Consider the following 14,731-nt stretch of genomic DNA (forward strand, 5'->3'; position numbering starts at 1 on the left):
TAAGTTTCTTGCATGAACTATTATATGGGCTATTTTGGAGAAAGTACCATGAGCTGCTGAGAAGAATGTGTACTGTGTTGTTTTTAGGGTGAAATACTTGGTAAATGTCAGTTCTGCTTGAAGTATGGCCTCATTAATTCGATAGCTTCTTTGCCAATACTCTGGTTGGTAGACCTGTCCTTTGGTGAGAGTGGGGTGTTAAAAGTCTCCTAGTATTATCATATTGGATCTATTTTATTCTGTAAGTTTGAGAGTATTTGCTTAACATCTTTGGGTGCACCGATGTTTGGCTAATGATAGGTAGATGATGGTAATATCCTCCTCTTGTATTGTTCCCTGTATTAATATGTAGTGTCCATCCTTGTCTTTTTGTATTGATTTTAGTTTATTTTTTTTACTGTCGATTGGATCTTTTTTTAAATTTTTTATTGTAAAGATACTATACAGAGGGTTACAGTTACATGAGCAAGGTAATGATTACACTTCCTATTGAGCATTGTTACCCCCTCTATTGTTTTCCCCCTACTATCCTTTCCTTCCATACTTCCCTGAGGTTCTTTTTTTTTAATTGCGATGAAGTGATTACATAACTTCCCAAATTTCACAGTATTGTGAAATGAGGATGCTCATTTAAAGTCATAAGTTCATTCTAACTTTCCTGGAGCAAATTGTCTATCACAGTCTATAACATATAATGGTGTACACAATACAACATACATGTGATCAGCAGTATGGGGATATTTAGTAGTGTTTCGACCAGATGAGTGGGAGTTCTTTGTTTCTTAAGTCCTGTTAATTTTGTCGTATCACCTAACATTTTGGATTTAGCATCCACTTATCAGGGAGACCATGTACCGTTTGTCTCTTTGCTCTTGGCTTACCTTGCTCAACATGATCACCTTCTAGCTCCATCCATTTCCCTGCAAATGCCATTATTTTGTCATTTCTAATGGCTGCATAATATTCCATTGTTTGTAGATACTACAATTTTTGGATACATTCATCTGTGGTGCTGCATCTGGGTTGTTTCCATATCCTAGCTATTGTGAACAGTGCTGCAATAAATATTGAGGAGCACGTGTCATTGTATATTGGTTCCTGTTGTTCAGGGTAGATGCCTAAAAGTGGTATGATTGTGTTATAAGGGAGATCAATGTTTATCTTTCCTAGGACCCTCCAGAGTGCTTTCCAAAGTGGTTGTATAAGTGTACATTCCCACCAGCAGTGTAATAGGGTTCCTCTTTCTCCACATCCCCTCCAGCAATTGTCGTTGGCTGATTTGTGGATATGTGACATTCTGACTGGGGTAAGGTGGTATCTCATGGTTGTCTTTATTTACATTTCCTTCACCACCAGGGATGATGAACATTTCCTCATGTGTTTCTTTGCCATTTTTATTTCTTCCTCTGGGAAGTCCCTCTTTACTTCCCTTGCCCATTTAGTAATTGATTTGTTAGGTTTAGGAGGGATTAGTTTCTTGAGTTCCTTGTATATATTGGATGTTAACCCGTTGTCTGATATATTGCTGGTAAATATTTTTTTCCCAATTAGTTATTTGTCTTTCTAGCTTGGTTGCAATACATTTAGCTGTGCAGAAGCTTTTTATTTTAAAGTAGTCCCATTTGTTGTCTCTCTCCAATTTGTATTGATCCTGGGACTCTGTTCAGGAAGTTCCTTCCTGTGTCTATTAGTTCAAGTGTCTCTCCTACTCTGTCCTGCAGTAGTTTCAGAGATTCAGTTTTAATGTTAAGATCTTTAATCTATTTTGAGTTGATGTTGGTGCATGTTGATAGGCTGGGGTCCACTTTTAGTTTTCTGCATGTGGCAGCCCAGTTTTCCCAGCACTAGTGGTAGAAGAGGCTGTGTTTCTTCCATTGTATGTCTTGGGCGCCTTTGTCTAATATCAGCTGGCTGTAGGCCTGTGGATTTATTTCTGGATCTTCTATTCTGCTCCATTGGACTTCTGGTCTGTTTTTGTGCCAGTACCATGCTGTCTTTGTTATTATAGCTCTGTAGTATAGATTGAAGTGCAGCATGGATATCCCTCCCATTTTGTCTTTATTCCCTAGAATTGGTTTGGCTATTCTAGGTCTTTTGTTGTTCCACATGAATTTTTGGACTGTTTTCTGTATTTTAGTGATGTAAGTCATTAGGATTTTAATAGGAATTGCACTGAATTTGTATATTACTTTTGGCAATATTGCCATCTTCGCTATATTAAGTTGGCCTATCCAAGAGTATGGGAGTTCTTTCCATTTCCTAGTGTCTTCTCAAATTTCTTTCTTTATCTTTTTATAGTTTTCATTAAATAGTTCTTTTACATCTTTGGTTAGGTTAATTCCTAAATATTTTATTTTTGGGGAGGTTATTGTGAATAGGGTTACTCCCTTTATTTCCCTCTCTTCTTGTACATTGTCAGTGTACAGGAAGGCAGCTGAATTTTGTGGGTTTATTTCGTATCCTGTTACTTTGCCGAAGTGATTTATGATTTCTAAGAGTTTGAAAATGGAGATTTTGGGATCATGAAAGTATAATATCATGTTGTCTGCAAAAAGGAATAGTTTAACCTCTTCTTTCTCTATACAGATCCCTTTCATGTATTTTTCTTGCCTTATTGACCAGGCTAAAGGTTCCAGGACTATATTGAAGAGCAGTGGAGACAGTGGGCATCCCTGCCTTATCCTGATTTTAGGAGAATTGGTTGTAGCTTTTCACCATTAAGTATAATATTGGCTATTGGTCTGTCATAAATGGTTTTATTGTTTTAAGAAATGTTCCTGCTATTTCTGTTTGCTCCAGAGCCTTTAGCATGAATGAATGTTGAATTTTATCAAAGGCCTTTTCTGCATCTGTGGCGAAAATCATGTGACTCTTGACCTTGGCTCTGTTGATGTGTTGGATTACATTTATTGACTTACAGAATAAAATAGATCCCAATACGATAATACTAGGAGACTTCAACACACCGCTCTCACCAAAGGACAGGCCTACCAACCAGAGGATTGGCAAAGAAGCTACTAAATTAAGTGAGGCCATACTTCAAGCCAGATTAACTGACATCTACCGAGTATTTCATCGTAAAACAACACAGTACACATTCTTCTCAGCAGCTCATGGAACTTTCTCCAAAATAGACCATATCATAGTTCATGCAAGAAACATAAGCAAATACAAAGGGACGATATAATCCCCTGTATCCTATCTGAACATAGTGGAATCAAGCCACTTCTCAATAACAAAGCATACCGCAGAAATTTCTCTAATAAATGCAAATTGAACAGTACACTCCTTAGCAATGCCTGGGTAATGGAAGAGATCAGAGAAGAAATAAAACATTTCCTACAACTCAATGAAAATGAAAAATATCTCACAAAGAAACTTGTGGGACACAGCAAAAGCAGTCCTGAGGGGCAAATTTATTGCCCTCATTGCCCACATCAAGAAAATGGAGACAGACCAAATAAATAATCTCATGTTGCAATTAAAACAGCTAGAAAAACATGAAAAAATGGAACCTATGGATACTAGACGGAGCCAGATAACCAAATTAAGAGCAGAGATTAACCAATTAGAAAATAAAAAAATTACAGCCAAAATTAATCAAACAAAAAGCTGGTTCTTTGAAAAAATAAACAAAATTGATGGATTGTTTTCAAGATTAATTAAAAAAGGAATAGAGGAAATCCATTTTAACAGGATTAGGGATGCCACGGGAAAAATCATAACACGTACCCAAGATATCCAAACAATCCTAATGGACTATTTTCAAAAGTTATAATCTCTAAAGGAAGAAAACCTGGCAGATATTAATGCATTTTTAGAGAAATCCAAGTTGCCCAAACTGAGAAAAGAAGAAACCAATTAAATAAGCCAATATCCTACAACGAGATACAGGAAGCTATCAAAAGTCTTCCAACCAAAAAAGCCCAGGACCAGATGGATTCATAGCAGACTTCTATAAGACCTTTAAAGAAGAACTAATACACACACTCCTAAAGCTCTTCAGAGAAACAGAGAAGGAGGGAGCTATCCCAATCTCATTCTACGAAGCCAATATCACACTCATCCCCAAACCAGGCAAAGACCCAACCAAAAAGGAGAATTACAGGCCAATTTCCTTGATGAACACAGTTGCAAAGATCCTTAACAAGATTCTAGCTAAAAGAATCCAGAAACACATTACAAAAATCATACACTATGAGCAGGTAGGCTTCATCCCAGAGATGCAGGGATGGTATGACATTGTAATGATTTTAATGACAAGTTTATTTTGTCAGATATAAAGATTGCTACGACTGCTTTCTTACTAGGGGCATTTGATTGGTAGATCCTTTTCCAACCCTTCACTCTGAGTTTGTTTGCATGTTTGGCTTAGAGGTGGGTCTCCTGAAGTCAACAGATGGATGGGTCATGTTTTAGGATCCAAACTGCAGTTCTTTTTTTTTGATTGTTGAAGTAAGCCCGTTAATCTTAAGAGATAGTATAGAGAGATCCATTATGGTCACTGTTTTTCTTCTTTCCTTTCCTCTGTCCTTGCTCAGATAGACTTCTATTAATGCCTGTCTTGGTGCAGGTCCCTGTTCTTGGTTGCTTTTCTCAGGTTGTGTTCCACCTCTTAGTAATCTTTGTAATGCTGGCTTAATGTTTATGTATTAATTTAGTTTTTCTTTGCTATTGAAAATTTTCAGTTCTCCATCGAATGTGAATGCTAGCTTTTCTGAGTATATCAGTCTGGGTTGGCAGTTATTGGCTCTCAGGGCTCATGTGTTACTTTCCCAGTCCTTTCTTGCAATCAGTGTTTGTGTGGAGAGATCTATAGTGATTCTAATATTTTTCCTATAGTAGTATAGCTCCTTCTCCATTTTTGCTGCATGCAAGACTTTTTCCTTATCATTCAGATCTATCATTTATTCTATAATGTGTCTAGAAGTGTTTCTCCTGGGATCCTGCTTGTTAGGTGTTCTATATGCTTCTGTTATGTGGGTAAGATGTTCTTTTTTGAGATGGGGAAAATTTTCACCGATTACCTTGTGGAAAAGGTGTTGCATTCCCTTGCTTTGATATTCCTCACCTTCGTATATGAAGGTTAAATTTCTTGGCACTATCTGCTTGCCCTTGAATTTCCCTTTGGTATAATTTAAGTGATTTTTCCATATCTGTCATTTTTTGTTCCAGCTGATGTATTCTGTCTTCTATATTCCATTTTGTTCACTCTGTTAACTGTGGCTTCCATTGTGGTTTGCATGGAGGAAAATGGACTCATTGTTGATGTCAATGGATTCAATGTTGGTTTTCAAAATACTAATCTCACCTCTTAATGAGGTGTGTACTGCCTCTATATTTTCACTTATCTCATGGCTTAGTGAGGTGTGTGCTACCTCTATTTTTGCATGCATCTCCTGTTTGATGTCCTGCACCTCTTTTGGTATTTCGACCTGGTGTTCTTTCAAATTCTGGTCTATTTCTCACTTTATTTCTTGAGTCATTGCCTCCAGCATGTCTTGGATGTAGTGTTTGTCTTTCATTCCTGTTTTGCTCCCAGTGGGGCTCTCCCCGGGGTTGCTGCTGGCTTTAGAGATAGCTTGCTATCCTAGGTGTTGATAAATCTTGTAATATTTCTCTGTGATTTTCTCATGGTTATTCAGGCATTATTGCAGACTAATCTGAAATTTTGTTTTGGTCAATAGGTGTCTGTCTTTGCTTGGTTACTGTTTCTGTGCTGGTAGAGAGAGTCTGTACCTGATCTCGGTTCTGTTGGGGGCCGACCTCCAGCTGCTGGTCTGACCCACACAGGATTCTCAGCTCTCTGCTGTAGATCACTGGCAGTTCCCGCCTTTTGAAGGGTTGAGCAGTCTAGACTGCTCCTGTTTGTTCCTACAGGTGCTCTTGGCAAGTTCGGATGTGCTGGATGTACTCTCCCAGATTCTGGAGTCTGCTATGGTCTCCTGATGTTTTGTTTTGTTTTACTTTTTTTGGCTATTTGTGGGCTTGAACTCTGGCCTTGGGTGCTGTCCCTCAGCTCTTCAGCTCAGGGCTGGCACCCTACCATTTGACCCAGAGCACCACATCTGGCCGTTTCTGATTATGTTTTGCTGAGGATTCAGATCCATGGTCTCTTTCACCTAAGACAAGCACTGTACTGCTGAGCACCTTACCAGTCTGAGCTCCTGACTATTATCGGGTGCTCGAGGCCTGTGTTGTTCAATTCCTAGCCTAGAATACATGGGTCAGGTTCTTGTGGGATTTGGGCTTCTCTTGTCCTGAACCCCCCCGCATCTTTTGCTGTCACAGGCATGATTACCAGGAGTGCAGTTCCCTGTTTTTCTCCCCTCTGCTGAGGCATATGCTCAACTTCTGATTTCAGTTGGGAGGAGTTGGTTATGTTGCTCAGGCACCAGATCCCCAGGCCTGGTCCTAGACCCCAGCCTGGGCACACCTGTTGGACCTGTGCTGCTGTGTATCCCACCTAGATTATGCAGCTTGGAGTACACAGTTCAAATTTCTTCCACCGTTGGGTGTCTTGACCCAGTGGCGCTGTTCCAGGCTTGGGCATTGAAGCTTCCTTCCAGGGTCTCTCTTGTTCTAGCCTGGCCAACTGAGTGTGATCCATGGGCTGGTGGAGCTCTTGAAAGGTTTCTAGTTTTAGTGGGTCCTGTGGTGCAGGTTTTGGGGTAGGGGGTCTGGGGATTCCCACCAGCTCTGGTTTCCGTTGAGGCATACACTGTCCCCTGTGGGGTACTCACCCTGGAGCTCGTTGTTTCTGTGTGATGTAGGTTTTTGGTTGCCATTGTAGTCAGAATTCAATTGAGGTGGTTGTGGGCTAGGCTGAGAGGTGGTGGCTCTGTGTGTTTCTTTTCTGTCACTGCCTCCATTGACACTGTTTGTGTCCGCTCCACGGGATGGGCCTCCGGCCTCCACCCGAGGGGTGGGGAGGGGCCTCTGTGCAGGTTCTGATTGCTGGGGTTTGTCTCTGTTTGCGCTCTCTGGATCAGCACCAGTTCCTTTCAATTCTTCTGCTGTGGTGTTCTGTGGGCATCTCATGTATCTCTGAGGTTCCTGCCATGGGGCTGAGTGGCTTTGGTGGGATGGAGCCTCTCTGCTCCAATGGAGAGTGAGGGGAAGGGGTGGGATCTTTGTGTAATTTCCCTGCTCAGAGGTTTCTTCATTCGTCAGGATCAGCCAGTCTGACACTGATACCTCAGGGGTCTTTGGTGCGGGTGATCTGCAGACAACTCCCTGTGTCTCTGGGCCACCGGCAGCTCCCACCAGGCTGGGCTGGCCATGGCTTGGCACGCTGCTTTGTGGCCAATAGACGTTGCGGGAGGCGTCTTCAAGCTTCTCTGTTGTGAAATTCTTCTTTTCAACTCCTGTTTTTCTCTGGATGTTGATTTTGTTGTTGTTGTCGGTCTCTGGGGGAGATTAAACGAACTCAAACTCTCTTTTTGGTTGGGGAGAGCTGTGGCGTTCCCCTACTTCCCCGTCACCATCTTGGAACCCCTCGAGTTTTGCTTTTTTTATTCAGAAATAATTTTAATTTATCTGTTGAAATGAGTACTAAAGAAACTAAAGATATTTCTGGTGCTTATGTGAAAAATTATACTTTAAAATATTCTGTATTCTGTTTGTATAATGCCCATAATCTATTTTATTCTTTCCTAGATATAAGACTTTGAATTCTACATTGTTTTTTAATATATAGGTTCATTAATAAATGTGTCCTTTCAGATTGCATTCCATACCAAAACAGTTTAAGATTCCTTTTTTACTAGGTCCTTATAGTATATTTCTTTGGAATAAAATGACAATGTTGTCTAATTTTAAAAGTTTTATAACAATTATGCTATGTAAAGGCCTTTCTAAGGTGAAGATTTAATGCAATGATGTCAAACTAACTTTTATTTATATGAATTACATGTATTATTACACTTGTAATTTTGTAATCAACTTTTTAATAATTGTTTTTCATTTCTTGCATCTGAAGAATGAAAAATCTGGAATAATTCACAGATTTTCATTTCATCCTTTGCAATTGCCATGTTAATCTCTGTATTGGTGTAAATTGGGTACATGTGCTGCTGAAGCATGTAATGTCCTCTAAGTTTAGGTAGTTAATGATGCAATATTTATACAGGATTATATCCTCAGGTGCCTGTTTGTAACAAGGAAACCTTATTGTTCCTAACAATGCTACTGATCTTATTTCCCTAAAATTCTGTGTATAATGGAAAATAATTATATTGTTCAGTGGATTGCTCACATTTGTAATTTTTTTGTCAATGACTATTTTAAATCTTTTTCATTTTAGTTTAATCATACTTTGAAGCCTTTTTAGCTAGGTCTAAAGGGGATGGCTTTTTCAAGTACTTATTTATTCAACTGAGTTTCCTCTGTGTAGCTAACGGATTCAAAGTAAGCCTTGCTTAAGAGCTACTTCTAAACTTCTGCAGTTGAAATTTTCCCAAATACGGTCTCATTGGCACAAATGTCTACCTGACACCTTACCCTTCTTCCATGAAGGATCAGACCAACCAGAATATCTTACCCTGATCGTATAAATTGTCTTACTTGAACAAAATAAATCTTAGTTCCAAGGGATCATAGAAAAATGAATATTTCAGACAGAACTTTTCAGACTAGAAGGTTTTTATCAAAATATAATTGGTTATTGTACCTTCCATTTCAAAAGTAGCTAAAGCCAAGAAGGTGAAAAAATTGTTCATATGCATGATTACCTAATGTACTGGCCTGATTACCATCCAACCAGGCAGGAATTTACACCACTGATTTTCTATCACCAAATATATTCCATAGCTCCAGGAGAAGTCCATATGTTTCTCCTCGTTATTAAGCCTTAAATTAGTAGTGTTTAAATCACAGCGTTTCCTCTTACCTCTAAGCTGTACATACCCGAATGGTAAAGCTTTAGTTCTAATTCTACCAAACAATGAGGTAGAGGTAATGGAATAATACTGTAAAACAGTTGCCTTTGATTCCCTAACCACAACAGAACAATGCAAAATATTTTCTTATAGATAATTATATATTTTATATTTATATGTGTTGATTTTATATTTCACACAGTGGATCTTACTAGAATTAATTGATAATTTGACAAGTGAATTTATATTATTCCAATAAATAGATTGGAATATAAATAATCAGGATTAGAATATATATTAGAATATAAAAAGTATCAATGCAATGTTTTCGGTATAAACTTGTGATACTTTCTACGGGTTTTTGGTCTTCTGAATTCACATGGTAAAAAAAACAATGTTGTTTTCCTCTAATCTATAAGGGATTTTACTCTGCTGCTCTGTTTATTGTTTTAACTTGCTGGTCCCAAATTGTTTTTCTCCATATTTCTGAAGCATTCCTACCGATTATACTCAAATTTTGCTGATATGATGTCTAAAAGGTATTATTCTTCTACACTATCCATGGGTCCTAGGATCCCAGGTCCCAGTTATCCGCATCATCAGATAACTAGGGCAAAAGTTCCCACCTATGCTGATGCAACATGACAAGAGAAAGTAATTGAAGATGCATCTCAATTTCTCATTTTTTGTATTTCAGGGCCCCAATTCCTTGAAATGCAGGAATTAGCAGTGAGCAATTGGGAAATGCAAGGCAACTTAAAATGCAAGATGAAATCACAAAATGTGAAAGTACAGTAATTCAAACTTTCAATTTTCAGATGACCATGCCATATGAGTGAAAAAGACCACAAATGTCATAAGATTATTTGTAATACCCTTCTCCTAATGATTAATAAATGATTTCAGTCCAGTATCAGCAGGCTAAAAAATAGTTCCTGAACGATAGATCCATAATTGGTCTACCAATGCTAGGAATACTTGACATAGAGGTGAAATATAATTCAAAAAACATTAATTGAGAAGATCCTTAGTGCTTCAAAACACTGGTACTTCAGTAAACTTGGCTCTGTAGTATAAAAATGTTGTCATTCTCAAACAAATGATAACCTACATTTAATCTGCTTAAAGTATATTCCTTTTCAAAAAAACTTTTAAAAATCACCTTTGCCAAAATAACACTTTACAAGTGATGATATTTAGTGAGGTTACTAGTCTTTCAAGTGTAGGGAGCAAGTTTCAATAGAGTTGATTTATTCACCCAGCACTAATGCCAAACAGGTTCAACCATTCATTAAAGTTTAGGAATAGTACCCCCCCACACCATTTGTGTTTTTCAGTAGGTTCCTTCGAAAATTTGTTAAATAGATCAGCCTCCAATATTTCAAACCAAAACATTAGCTAATAAAGTAAATTTCATCACATAAGTACATTTTAATAAGTCATGAATAGTTGCCTTATCATATGGTGTTTCATGTTTTCCCTATATGTCTAACATACTAAGAAATATGACTTTAAGTCTTGAATATGGGTACTCATCAGAGATTTGACAAACATATAATCTGTCTTCTATTTCTATCATATTCCTCTACAGTAGTAAATTTTAGATTTCTTCTTTTGCCAATACTTATAGGTAGTTGAAAATATTATCCCATGTAAAATAAAAAATCACACACTACTGTACAAAGCCATTTATAAAAACTGGTAGTTAGGAATACATTCTAAGCCATTTTTAAACTTTCTTGTTGACTATAGATTAATCTTCCAAATGGAGGACAATGAAATCATGTCTAGGTGCTTCATTTTTCCAGTCTTGCAAATTGTTACTTCAGATGAATGAATTATGGAAATATAAGCTGACATCAGTTCAAGTATATGCAGAATTGAAACTCCAGGGAATGTATATAAACCTTTCAAAGTACTAACAGACAGTTTAACAGAATGACTATCAGGAAATTGAATTAATAATAATAATAGTAAAGGAATAATAATAAAGCCATAGAATGAATGAAGAATGGAGCAAGGGGCAAGTACAGCTAGAATACATAATATATACATGTGAGAAAGGAAGTGGTAAATCAGAAATAAATCCTGTAGAAGGGGTTGGTTGAGAATGATAGAAGGAGTGACTCTGATCCCGGAACATTGGACAATTAGATGGACATTTTTGTAACACACTTTCACATTTTTTTTTGAAATTCAGTGAAAAAACACAACAAAAAACAAAAACACACAAAAACCACAACTAAACAGCAATCTCTATAGAGTACGATTATGACCTCTCAAAATTTTAAATAGTTAATGAAGGACAATCTTGGGAAAAGCCTACAAAGCTGTTCGAAGTGAGCAATTTGGGGTAGAGGAGAATTTTTAACAGATTTAAATAGATTGTTTAAGGTTATAAATCACCTACATCTGCTGCAAATATTTTCTTCTGCGAGTTCTCTTGGTCTGAACTGGATATTCCAGTCCTGAGACACAATTGATAGCTTGTGAAGATAGAATAGAAGAAACAAGATCAAGAACCCATTACTCCATTGGAGAGGAAACAGTCTTCTACGTTTTCTCTCATTTCTATTGACTACTTTTATTCATAAGTTTAAGTCAAGTGATTTGAATTAAATATTTCCTTCTTTGTTCTGGCAAAGTAATTGGTCAAAATAATTCACTAAATATTATTAGCCATTTTTTTCTATCATGCTCTTTTCTTGTCCAAGCGAGTCCATTAAACTTCCCCCTTGCATTTGGTTGCCACGGAAACCCAGCATCAATGTTAATGAGGACAATCTCTAATGTAAAACTTTGTCTCCAAAATACCAGTCCAAGAAGCTGTGATCACAAATATTTAGCTATACATTTTTTCTTTTTTCTTTTACCTTAAAAGTCTTCTTGTGTCTAAAGTGCCCTCAAAAATAAATAGTCTGCCCATTTTTGGATCAATCACTTATAACCTCAAAGATATTTTGCTAACAAGATGTTTAGAGGAAACCGAAGAATACTGCACTTTTATTTTCTCTCTTAAGACTCTCCTTAGATACCATATCAGGAACAGTGAAGTTATTCTTTGCAAAATTATTTCAATAGATTATTTTTTTCTCTTCATCTTGCATTTGCTCAACAAGATGTATGGAGAAGAATAGAGTTGAATCACCCATACCATGGATGACAGTGTCTTTTACAAAAGGACAATGCTCCTATGACCTATTTCTCTGTCTTCCACTTAGCTCTTGCCTGATTTCCAACTAATCACAGATTCTTAGCTTCAAGTCTAATGAAGGTGAAGGACTATAAGGCCTCCCCCATTGCTACATTGTAGGGCTAGATCTCCGGCAGGAGGTAAGTGTGAACGACGCACTCAAGGAACACACGTTGGGAGAAGAGGCTTAAGCAGGTCTGGTTTATTTCTGCACAAGGGTTGGGATTTTATAGCCCCAGCTTTCCCAACGTCCTGAGTCCTTCTCAGCCAGTTACTTAGCAGGGAGTTGATGATGGGCACTGCTTGGTGTCAGGCACTGATTGGTCCCCCGGGGGCATGTAGGGAGCATGGACAGCTCATGGCTGTGAAGCTAGGCAGACGTGCCTGTGGGTGCGTCTCTATGAGCAGGAAGTGTACTTCAACTGCTACTCTAGCTGACTCAACCAGATCTGACCGGCTCTACCCACAAATTTCCCCTTTTCTTTTAAAAGGACCGTCATTATGGTGACCCGTCATTGGAGGCATTTTTGCCAGGAGTGCTAGCCTTGAATAATTCCTAGGAGAGTAAGCCCTACAAGTTCACGGCCTCCCCAGATGACCAGAGAGGATGGCGAAAACCATTGTTGTAACTTTTTAAGCACATCTTCTAAAAAGGAGACAGTGGGAATAAGCTGAATGGTGGTCTGGTTTAGGTGGGTAACATCATGCAGCAGGTTTTGGTTGAAGTTTAAGTACTTAAGGGATTTAGGGCCTTTGATGTAGTTACTAAGTTCAGTGAAATTTGGTGCGGGAGTGGAAAGCTGAGAGACAGAAGTAGTCATAGCATTACATAGTCCTCCTTGTTGTAATCAAAGAAACGTAATCTGTTCTTGGAGCAAGTCTATTTGTTGTTGGAGCACAAGGAGGGATCCCTTAAGATGATTGGCAACTTGTAAATGTTATAATTCTATGGATGACAGTTGAGGAATGAGCTGGTTTATCTGTTGCACGGTGGACACGCTTTGGGACAGCAATATAGCGGCAGTGGTAGCTGAAGCCACTCTAGCGATGATTGCCACCCGATTGCAAGGATCAATCCTACTGCTCTTTTAGTGCACGGATGAATCAATTGAACCTGGGAAATTGAACCTTGTTACAAATAGGCAACCAAGGATATATGCCTGTCTTAAGATTGCATCATTAATTACTTAAGTTTACAGTATACTACATGCTTCAGCAGCAGGTCTACCCGAATTACAATACAGAGATTTACATGGCTCTTGCACAAAGATCATATGAAAATTTGTGAAGTATTCCATATTTTTCATTCTTCAGATGCAAGAAATGAAAAACAGTTATTCAAAAGTTGATTACAAATATACAACTGTAATAATATATGTAATTCATAGAAATAAAAGTTAGTTTGACATCAGTGTATTCAATCTTCACCATTTTAGAAAGGCCTTTACATAGCATAACCTTTATAAAACTTTTGAAGTAAGATAACATTGTCATTTTATCCCAAAGAAATAAAATTCTATAAGGACCTAGGAATTAAAAGAATCTTAAAATGTTTCTATATGGAATGCAATCTGAAAGGACACATTTATTAATGAACGTATGTATTATAAAACAATGTCGAATTCAAAGTATTATATCTAGGAGCGAATGAAATAGATTATGGACATTATACAAACAGAATACTAAATATTTTAAAATATACTTTTTCAGACAAGCACCAGAAATATCTTTAGTTTCTGTACTACTCATTTCAACAGATAAGTTAAAATTATTTCTGATTTAAGAAATCACAAACTCTATAGAAATCGTTTGATGTATACAAACAACTCGAATATATTTTGACATAAAAGTCAGGCAATTCACTTGGAAGAATACCATGGAATACATGAATTTTTAAAGTAATGTATTGCTGTTGCTTTGTATTGTGAAAATATTTTCTATGGACACATAGGATGGACTGGCAATTTTGAAATTTAAGAAACTTAACTGATCCATTAGGACTTAGGAGAACAATTTGTACAGCTTTCCACAAATTCAAAGAGGTAGTGATACATACTTATCTTTTTGGCAATATCAAATTCAGTTTCTTCCACGTTGTGCTTCAGACCTGGCTTGATATAATGGTTCAACAGAAGGAGATCCAGCGTATCGGTGCTACATCTATTCCCAGCAGCAAGATGCATGGGAGTCAAGAGGCCTTTAACTTGGCCATTGTTATCTGCATCATGATGAAATAAAGAAGCCACTCTGTTATTATTCCATGTATAAGTACTGTGCAGGGATGTCCAGCCATTTGCAGTTATTGCATGAATATCTGCCTTGAGCCACCAACTCATGTACAATATCTAAGTGTCCACTGTAGGCTTCTCGATGAAGAGGGGTATACTCATCGTCATCCCTAGTAATCACATGAGGGGCCTTTTTGGAAAGTAGTCTCTCCACTGTAGTAAGGCGATTATTTTCAGCAGAACAAAGAAGAAATTTGCTTGGATACTATTTCATTTTTTTCTTGCAATTGATACCATTTATCACTTTTTCATCTTGTTCCTCAACTTCATCAGAATGGCCTAACCAGAGACTTTGAGTGCCAGTGATAATGAGCTGTCCATGTATTTCCCCAATAGTTCACATTGGATGAAATGGTCAGAAAATTCTGGTG

The 14,731-nt window shown here is 37.7% G+C and overlaps 1 pseudogene; it reads right to left on the reverse strand.

The window, feature by feature from the left end:
* Positions 1–7,985: 7,985 nt before the first annotated feature.
* Positions 7,986–8,084, reverse strand: LOC138837884 (U6 spliceosomal RNA; annotated as a pseudogene).
* Positions 8,085–14,731: the final 6,647 nt, after the last annotated feature.

The sequence above is a fragment of the Dipodomys merriami genome, unplaced genomic scaffold, assembly GCF_024711535.1.
Source record: "Dipodomys merriami isolate MVZ:Mamm:240054 unplaced genomic scaffold, mDipMer1.0.p SCAF_278, whole genome shotgun sequence".
NCBI lineage: Eukaryota > Metazoa > Chordata > Mammalia > Rodentia > Heteromyidae > Dipodomys > Dipodomys merriami.